Source organism: Zea mays, chromosome 5 (assembly GCF_902167145.1).
Source record: "Zea mays cultivar B73 chromosome 5, Zm-B73-REFERENCE-NAM-5.0, whole genome shotgun sequence".
Classification (NCBI taxonomy): Eukaryota; Viridiplantae; Streptophyta; class Magnoliopsida; order Poales; family Poaceae; genus Zea; species Zea mays.
The window spans coordinates 36,775,376-36,783,396 of NC_050100.1; positions in this window are offsets into that span (position 1 = coordinate 36,775,376).

An 8,021-nucleotide genomic window follows, 5' to 3' on the forward strand; every position below is an offset into this window, starting at 1 on the left:
CGCCGGATAAGCACGACAAGCCCATTGGATCCCTTTGATGCATAAATTACCTATGATTTTTCAACCACAACCCTCAGCCTGTTATTTTATGCATGATATGATTTTGAGACAAGTTATTATGGCCACCCAGCCGCTTGCCGCAATCAATCCTTGATATATTTGTGACAAACGATTTGAGAAAAGGTGTGAGTTTTCAAAAGAAAATGCTTTTCAAAATGTGTATGATGAAGGGTTTTCACCCTTATCACCTTGTGAGTGGGATGATCAGGGACTCCCTGGTTTAGGGGAGGGCATAAGGTGATGGCTCAGCTGGTTTAGGCGTGAGTAGAAGGATTGTCCCCTCATATAAGGACCAATTTGTCATCCTTCACTACCTGTACTCATGACAAGTACAACCACTCGAGACTGTATGGGCAGTCACTCAATCTAAACTCGTACGGTTCAAACCCCAGGGTTATGAAGGCTGGGGAGCATCGAGAGGATAAGGAGGGGGAATGTTTTGTCCGGTTTGGACATGGCGGTGGCCTGACTCCTTCCGGTATAACCGCTAAGGTAAGGACGTGCGAGGAAAGAAAGAGATTTGGTTTTGGGTCTCACTAGCTATGAGATCGCAGAGCCGGACTAGTGGGTAAAGTGTACACCTCTGCGCAGAGTTCAAACCTATACGAATAGTCCGTGTCCACTGGTATGGACGAGTCTGGTGTGGTATAACAATTAGTGTTTTGTTTTCAAAAAAATGGTGCGTTGAGAAAAGTGGTTTTTAAAAGGTCCGGCGGTTGAGCTGTGAGCTATAGTGGACGGGAAGTCCAGTAGCTTTTTTTGAAAATGAAAACCAGTGGGAAACTGCTGAGATACCTGGATGGTTTAGTCCAGGGGATTTTGTTCTAATACTGAAAAACTTCCTGCTCCTTTGGGAGAGGATGCGCTTTGCAAAATACAAAATGTTTTACAAAACAACCCTGCATAAAATATTGTTGTTTCTGCAAAATATCCTGAGCTCGACATATTCCATGCATTATATCTGATTTCCCCATTTCGCGGGTGAAGGTGGGCTGCTGAGTACATTTGTACTCACCCTTGCTTATTTGTTGTTTTTCAGAAAAAGGAGATCGAGTAAGGGTTACGAGTGTTCCCAACCTTGCCTGTGGCTGTTGGACCGCTGATTTGCTTCGTTGCGTATATCGGACTGCTTCAGCCCCACTCTGATGACATGTCCCGAGTTGTGGACCAACTCTTAAAGTTGTTCGCCACCTTTATAGGTTTGTCTCATTTAAGAAGATCTGGAACTATCTGATGTATAAATGTGTTTACTAGCCTTCTGGGACTAGTAATTATATCACATTTGAGTCCCAGAGGATTGGGGACGCTTCAGGTGGTATCAGAGCTGTTAGGTTGGCCGCAGGACGTAACCCTTAGCCTGATCCAAAAGTTTTTGAGTCAAAACTATTTTCTTAAAAAAATTCTTGCTCTCATTCCTTCATTTCAAAAATGCTTTCCCCCTTTCCTTCTCTCAGAAGTCAGATGGAGGTTCGCTGCCAAACCAGCTTTTGCCAGAATGAAGATGGTTTCCCCACGTTGATGAGAGCATGCACAGTCCGCCTCGGAATAAGGAGCCAGCCAGAGTATGATGGTCGTGAGTTCGTCGAGCATGGCACAGAGAAGTGTGTCGTGACTGTATACATTGGATCCAGTCCGCATCATGTGGAATGGAGTGTCACTGCTGCTGGGCACAGATTTAGAGACACCAGCCAAGTCGTCGCCCGCAAGTCATTGAGGGCCCTGTGTTAGATCTATGAAGAAGAAGTGGCCGACACCCCGCTCAGATTCTTTCCGCCCTTTCAGAGAAACCGTCCTGTTTGGATGGCCAGGATGCGTGCATTGGAAGGTCAGCAGCTGCTTGAGGATGACCCCACAGTCGTGTACCTCACTGCATACCTGCTCACCCTAGATGCGTAGTATGATTTCTTGGCTTGGCACCACTGTCAGATGATTGTCCGAGGATAAGATGCAGAGAAGCACACCCGTAAGCTCCATGTGGATCTCACCACAGCTCAAGCCCGTGTAGCTGCCTTGGAAAGTCGTGAAGTCATTGCTGTTGAAGCCCTGAAGCAAGCCAAGGATGAGCACGTCCAGAAGCTGATGGAGGCCTACTTGGTAACCCATAACCAACGTAGAGCCCTCCGGATCCAAGAACCTGTTTCATCCAACCCAGTTCAACCCATGAGAGCCGAAGATCCCCAAATTCTTGAAGGTCATCCGATCTCTATCAGAGGAGAGAAGAAGACTTGGAAACTATAGGAAGGAGCCATAGTCTTGGAAGGAATTCCAGTCTCCCCTAAGGCTATGGATAAGCAAGAGCACCCTGGATCCTCCTAAGATCCCCCGCCAGAGTTGTTTGAGCTCCTCACCATGAAGAAGATTCCAGCACCGTCCTGTGAGATCAAAGAAGAAGCTACAAGCACCCCACCAGCACCGTCGCCCTCTGAGAAGCTACAAGAGCCAGTCCAGCCTGAAGAAGAGTTTGACCCCGTCTTGCCATCTCAGTTGCCGCCAGAAGAAGTCATCAACATCAGCTCCCTCTTAACCCATCTAGGAGATGTCTCAGATTGAAGTTGTGAGCAGCCTTGCCAGAAGAAAGCTGCCAGATCTGAGTTAGTTATGCCCAGTCCTCTACATGCATTGGGTAGTGGAGTTTTTCTTCACTTTGGCTAGAGCCCTGCATGTATGAGAGGTAATCGTGTAGACTCGTGTTTTGCAAAACTCTAATTGTGTGGCACCCTAGGGCATTTCAAAAAGAATTTCGCTTGATGATTTCTCCCCTTTTGAGTGCATATGTGATGCTTTAACGTTAGTGCTCATAAGTCGCATTTAGCATAGTTCTCAATTCAGGAGCCAAGCAATAGTAGTTATGCTTAGCCCCCGAATTTGAGTAGTCCGTGCTTTGGAAAAACTCTATTCTTCCTTTATTCAAAACATTTGATTTGTTTGTGCTTATCATTGCTGAGCTTGTGTGTTTTCTTTCTATTTAAGAAAGGTTTTCTCTAAAACATAGATCACAAATTAGAGCTAATCCTCACCTTATGCTTCCATTCTCATCTTAATGTAACACCCCAGGTGTTACCAAGGTGTTGGCTTCCTAATGGCGCATATACCTATTATCACATGTGGTTAAAACTTGGAGGAGAGGGAGCACTTAAGACCTTGGAAGCATGAGTGAGTTAAGAAATGCCAAGGACCAAAGCTTTTAGACAATAATCACCTTGGGCAAGGAAGGATTGAACCTTGGGCTCCCCCTCTCTTGAAGCTTTTAGTTGAGAGAAAGATTAGGCAAATGCACATTTCATAATTTAAACCCTTAACCAAAGTTTAAGAGTACCAAAATGTTTGCAAAAGACAGTAAAGGAACTTTACAAAAAGACCCCTAAAAGACCCCTAAATCAGCCCCCAAGTGGAGAACACTATGGAATCACCCCCATTCCTTCTAAGTCCAAAATCAACCCTAATCTAGAGAGCAGGGGTGTTCACCTAGCTAATGGCATCAAAACCCTAGGGTCTAAATAACAAAAAGGAGCCAAATTATCTAAGGAACCCCCTGGAAGAGTTTGAACCCAAGCCAAGACCGTTTGACACGAGTTGGCACCTGTTTTGTCTCGGGTTGAATAGTGCAGACAGACAAGACTTGGCGCCACCCTATCTTCTAAACCAGACCCGATCTTCCCTTGGAACTTACATGAACTAGGTAGCCATAGGCGCAGGGAAGAAATCTTACACAAGCCTTAGGGCAAGATTTGCACGTTTGGCTGCTCAGCAGGCGCAAGAACAAGGGCAGAATGCAACGACCACGTGTTCGACGCGCTCTGGGCTCGCCAGAGCACGCCCGACGCGCGCCCCGCGTGCCCCGCGTCGCGCCAAAGTCCAGCCGGCGCCATGGTCCGCGCCCGCGCCTATAAAGCACCCAGGGACTTCGACCTTACTGAAAGGGAAATGTGCCCTTGGGCCATTTCTAAGTATTTTGGTGATTGAGTGCCAACTCAAGTGCTTAAATGTGGATTTATGCAATGGATGAACAAAGTGCAAATCTAGAGCAAAGGTATGTTTCTAAGTCTTAGTACATTGGTTTTGTGTACTAATATATTTGTCTAAGTGTTAGAAACAGAAAGAAGAAGAGAAGAGAAGACTTGGCTGTGTGCAGCCAAGGGGCTGCTTCGGTCTGGGGCACCGGACTGTCCGGTGGTGCACCGGACAGTGTCCGGTGGTGCACCGGACAGTGTCCGGTGCGCCAGGCCGCCTCGGCCGAAGAGGCCGCTCTCGGGTTTTTCTCCGGCGACTTCGGCTAAAATTCACCGGACTGTCCGGTGTGCACCGGACTGTCCGGTGAGCCAACGGTCGGCCGGGCCAACGGTCGGCCGCGCGATCGGCGCGCGACACGTGGCCGAGCCAACGGTCGGAAAGGTACACCGGACTGTCCGGTGTGCACCGGACATGTCCGGTGCGCCAACTGTGCGCAGATCTGTATCAGAAAGCAACGGTCGGATGAGCTTTTTATGGAAACAAATCGGGCACCGGACAGTGTCCGGTGTGCACCGGACTGTCCGGTGCGCCCGACAACAGAAGGCAAGGATAGCCTTCCAGATGTGTTCTCAACGGCTCCGAGCTGCCTTGGGGCTATAAAAGGGACCCCTAGGCGCATGGAGGAGTACACCAAGCATTCCTTGAGCACTCTTGATCACTCACACATCAATCTTGCGCACTTGTTTGACATTCTAGTGATTTGAGCTCCGTTCTAGTGTGCTAGTCTCTTGAGCTCAAGTCTGGGTCTTGTGTGTGCGTATTCGCTGTGATTTTTGTGTTGTGTGTGAGTTGCTAATCCCTCCCTTGCTCCGTGATTCTCTGTGAACATCTTTTGTAAGGGCGAGAGGCTCCAAGTTGTGGAGATTCCTCGCAAACGGGATTGAGAAAAGAAAAGCAAGAACACCGTGGTATTCAAGTTGATCATTGGATCACTTGAGAAGAGTTGAGTGCAACTCTCGTCCGTTGGGACGCCACAACGTGGAGTAGGCAAGTTTTGTACTTGGCCGAACCACGGGATAACCACTGTGTCATCTCTGTGATTGATTTCTTGTGGTTATTGTGTTTTGACTCCTCTCTAGCCACTTGGCCATAATTGTGCTAACAATTAACAAAGTCTTTGTGGCTTAAGTTTTGAAGTTTTACAGGATCACCTATTCACCCCCCCTCTAGGTGCTCTCAATTGGTATCGGAGCCGTTCTCTTCAAGAAAGGGACTAACCGCCCGAAGAGATGGATCCTAAGGGGAAGGGAATCGTGATCAACGATAAGGAGAAGGAGTCCTTCGTCAACGAGCCCAAAGATGACAAGCCTAACGACTCTGGCTCGGGTCATAGACGGAAGGAAGGAAAGAAGAAGAAGACAAGGCGCATCAAGGAGATCATATACTACGACGATAGTGATGAGTCTACTTCTTCCCAAAAGGATGATGACAACGACTACAAAAAGACGGTCAATTCGAACTTTTCATTTGATTATTCTCGTATTCAACATAGTTCGAATTCGCATTTGCTTTCCATTCCTCTTGGCAAACCTCCACACTTCGATGGGGAGGACTACGGATTTTGGAGTCACAAAATGCGTAGTCACTTATTCTCTCTCCATCCAAGCATATGGGAGATTGTGGAAAATGGAATGAAATTTGATAGCTCGGATAGCCCTATGCTTATAAATGAACAAATTCATAGAAATGCACAAGCTACTACTGTCCTCTTAGCTTCTTTGTGCAGGGAAGAGTACAATAAGGTGAGCGGCTTGGACAATGCCAAGCAGATATGGGACACCCTCAAGATCTCTCACGAGGGGAACGACATCACCATGCTCACCAAGATGGAGTTGGTGGAGGGCGAGCTTGGACGATTCGCCATGATAAGGGGAGAGGAGCCAACTCAAACTTACAACCGGCTCAAGACTCTTATCAACAAAATAAGGAGCTACGGGAGCACGCGTTGGACGGATCACGACGTCGTCCGCCTAATGCTCAGGTCATTTACCGTTCTTGATCCTCATCTCGTGAACAATATTCGTGAGAATCCCAGGTACACGATGATGACGCCCGAGGAAGTACTTGGAAAATTCGTGAGCGGGCGGATGATGATCAAGGAGGCAAGATATGTCGACGACGCGTTGAACGGTCCACTCCACGAGCCTCAACCCATTGCTCTAAAGGCAACAAGGAGCAAGGAGTCGCTACCTAGCAAGGTGGCGCAAGTTGAGGCGGCCGGGCTCAATGATGAAGAGATGGCTCTCATCATCAAGAGATTCAAGACGGCGCTAAAAGGTCGAAAGGGACAGCCAAGCAAGGCCAAGACCAAGGGAAAGCGATCATGCTTCAAATGCGGTAAGCTTGGTCATTTTATTGCTAACTGTCCCGAAAATGATAGTGACCAGGAGCAAGGGAAAAATGGGAAGAGAGAGAACAAGAAGGTCTACAAGAAGGCCAAAGGTGAAGCACACCTTGGAAAGGAGTGGGATTCGGATTGCTCTTCGTCCGACTCCGACGACGAAGGGCTTGCTGCCACTGCCTTCAACAAATCGGCTCTCTTCCCCAACGAGCATCACGCTTGCCTCATGGCAAGGGAAAAGAAGGTAATCACTCGTAATGCTAATACTTATGATTCTTCTAGTGATGATGAATCTAGTGAGGATGAAATTGATTACTCTAGTTTATTCAAGGGATTGGATAGAACTAAGATAGCTAAGATTAATGAGTTGATTGATGCCTTAAATGAAAAGGATAGAATCTTAGAGAAACAAGAAGACCTTTTATATGAAGAACATGATAAATTTGTTAGTGCACAAAATTCACTTGCTCTAGAAGTTAAAAGAAATGAAGTACTTTCTTGTGAACTTTCTACTTGTAATGAAACCATTTCTTCTTTACAAGGTGAAATTAATGTTTTAAATGCTAAACTAGAAGTAGCAAGTAACTCTTGTGTTGAAAATACTGCAATTTGCACTAGGTGTAAGGATTTTGATGTTAATGCTTGTAGTGAACACTTAGTTTCAATTTCAAATCTAAATGATGAGGTGGCTAGTCTTAATGCTCAACTTAAGACTAGCAAGAGTGAAGTTGATAAAATAAAATTTGCTAGGGATGCCTACACGGTCGGTAGACACCCCTCAATTAAGGATGGACTTGGCTTCAAGAGGGAAGTCATGAACTTAACAAGCCATAAAGCTCCCATTCCCACTAAGGAGAAAGGGAAGGCTCCTATGGCTACTAGTGCTAAAAAGAACTATGCCTTTTTATATCATGATAGGAGATATTCTAGAAATGCTTTCAAAGGTCATGATGTTTTTGGTTCACATGCTTATGACTCTTATGCTATGACTGCTTCTAGTTCTCATGTTATGCCTGGTAGAAATGTGCTTAGAAGAAATGTTGTTCATCAAATGCCTAGGAGAAATGTTGTTCATAATGCTCCTAGGAAAGTAGTGAATGAACCTTCTACAATTTACTGTGCTTTAAATGCTTCCTTTGCTATTTGTAGAAAGGATAAGAAAATTGTTGCTAGGAAGTTAGGGGCAAAATGCAAGGGAGACAAAACTTGCATTTGGGTCCCTAAGGATATTTGCACTAACCTTGTAGGACCCAACATGAGTTGGGTACCTAAGTCCCAAGCCTAAATTTGCCTTGCAGGTTTATGCATCCGGGGGTTCAAGCTGGATTATCGACAGCGGATGCACAAACCATATGACGGGGGAGAAGAAGATGTTCACCTCCTACGTCAAGAATAAGGATTCCCAAGATTCAATCATATTCGGTGATGGGAATCAAGGCAAGGTAAAAGGGTTAGGTAAAATTGCAATCTCTAATGAGCACTCAATTTCTAATGTGTTTTTAGTTGAGTCTTTGGGATATAATTTATTATCTGTTAGTCAATTATGTCATATGGGGTATAACTGTCTATTTACAGATATAGATGTGTCTGTCTTTAGAAGAAGTGATGG